The 2455-nt window shown below is 41.1% G+C and overlaps 1 pseudogene; it reads left to right on the forward strand.

Annotated features, from left to right (window-relative positions):
* Positions 1-1118: 1118 nt before the first annotated feature.
* Positions 1119-1904, forward strand: LOC149393441 (secreted RxLR effector protein 161 pseudogene; annotated as a pseudogene).
* Positions 1905-2455: the final 551 nt, after the last annotated feature.

The raw sequence follows: 2455 nt of genomic DNA on the forward strand, positions 1-2455 counted from the left end.
AAGGGACAAAATGAGGTATATTTTATGATCCTATTGATAGGAAAACATTCGTTTCAACTCATGCTACTTTTCTTGAAGATGATTATGTTAAAATTCATAAACCTCGAAGTAAAATTATACTCGAGAAAACTGTTAGACCAACCCCGAAGACTAACGTCCAAGGGAATCCATCTCCACCTACAATTGTTGTGAGAATGGGAGATGAAGAAGAAAACACAAACGTTGGTCCAAGTGCTACACTGCCTCGTCGTAGTGGGAGGGTCTCTAGAGAGCCCGACCGATATCTTGGTTTTGAAGCAAACGTCGTTGTCTTGGATACGAACGACGACGACCCCGTGTCATTTAATGACGCCATGGTCGACTTGGACAAGGAAAAATGGCTAGAAGCCATGAATCTAGAGATAGAGTCTATGCACTCGAACTCAGTCTGGACTCTTGTAGATGCACCCGAGCAAATTAGACCGATTGGGTGCAAGTGGATCTATAAGAGGAAGAAAGGAGCTGATGGACAAGTCGAAACCTTTAAGGCTAGACTTGTAGCTAAGGGTTTTACCCTAAGAGAAGGAATCGACTACGACGAAACCTTCTCTCCTGTAGCCATGTTTAAATCCATCAGAATTCTTCTGGCCATTGCCGCTCATTACGATTATGAGATTTGGCAAATGGACGTAAAGACGGCATTCTTGAATGGCTATCTGGAAGAAGAAATCTATATGGCTCAACCAGACAGATTCGTAGAAAAGGGTCAAGAGCACAAGGTTTGCAAATTATTGAAGTCCATTTATGGACTCAAGCAAGCGTCTAGATCCTGGAACCAAAGGTTTGATGAGGTGATCAAGACCTATGGTTTCGAACAAAACCTTTCTGAGCCTTGTGTTTACAAGTACTCGAAGAAAGTAGTTGTTTTCTTAGTCCTTTATGTAGACAATATCATCCTTATATGAAGTGATATTAAAGTAATGTCTAACATAAAGGAGTGGCTGGCAAAGCAATTCCAAATGAAGGATTTGGGGAATGCTGCCTTTGTTCTAGGAATCCAAATCATTCGTGATAGGAAGAACAAACTACTAGCTCTGTCTCAAGGTACTTATATAGATAAGGTACTTTCTCGCTTCTCGATGCAAAATGCCCATGGAGTGTTATTGCCAATTCGTTCAGGAAAGTTCATGTCGAAAGAGCAATGTCCTAAGACACTGCAAGAAGTGGAGAATATGAGTCGAGTTCCATATGCCTCAGCAGTTGGGAGTCTGATGTATGTCATGTTGTGTACTAGACCCGACATATGCTATGCAGTGGGAGTTGTTAGTAGATACCAGTCAAACCCTGGTCAAGAACATTGGATAGCTGTTAAGCATATCCTAAAATATCTTAAGAGAGCTAGAGAGATGATGCTTGTATACACAAGTAATGACTTGGTGATACAATGATACACTGACTCTGATTTTCAGGCAGACTGTGACATGTTGAAGTCAACGTCTGGGTCAGTGTTCACTCTCAATGGAGGAGCGATTGTCTGGAGAAGCGTTAAGCAATCTAGTATCGCAGACTCTACTATGGAAGCTGAATATATTGCAGCTTCCGAGGCAGCCAAAGAGGCTGTTTGGCTTAAGAATTTCTTAGCCGAACTGGAGGTAGTTCCTAACATGAACGAGCATGTGCAACTCCACTGTGATAACACTGGAGCCATCACAAACTCGAAGGAACCTCTCAGCCATAAGAGAGGAAAGCATATAGAACGAAAATACCACCTTATAAGAGAAATAGTTCGAAGAGGAGACGTGGCAGTCATGAAGATCTCGACGTTGGACAACATTGCGGATCCAATGACAAAGGGACTATCTGAACATGTGTTCGTGAAACACGTGGGAGGAATGGGCCTTAGATACATGCCATATCTTCTCTAGGTCAAAATGGGAGATTGTTAGGAATTCTTGCCCACGAGAAGATACTTATGTAAATTCTCGTTGAAATTATTAATAAAATAAAGTTTGACATTTATTATCTATTTGAATTGAAAGCGTTATTTCTTATTTAATGAGATTTATTAAACATTCATTATTCCATAGCCTCCCTATCTAACTGAGTCACGTGCTGGGTAATCTGTGCTAAAACATGGTCGATGACTGATATACACCTGGAAAACTATATCTTAAGTCATATATGTGGAACACATGGGTGAAGATTGATCACTATGTGGGAGCATTCTACACTTGTGGTAACTGTACGACCCGAACAGGTCTTGGTGAAGATGTGTCGTTTAAGGACCGTTACGACACACTAACCGAGGCCACTATGATGGTCACAGTGAGACTTGATCTAAATCTTGAAGTGATCATGGACACTGGGTTATGTTACTGAGCTCTTTGACTCATTCGCTAAAAGGCTATTCATGCTAATCACAGCTTATGTCTTGGGAGTTTTCTCAGGGCATAATTCGAGTGAGAAATGATTTACA

The sequence above is a fragment of the Urtica dioica genome, chromosome 6, assembly GCF_054948205.1.
Source record: "Urtica dioica subsp. dioica isolate 48M chromosome 6, U.dioica_male_clone48M_v1_H2, whole genome shotgun sequence".
In the NCBI taxonomy this organism is placed as follows: domain Eukaryota; kingdom Viridiplantae; phylum Streptophyta; class Magnoliopsida; order Rosales; family Urticaceae; genus Urtica; species Urtica dioica.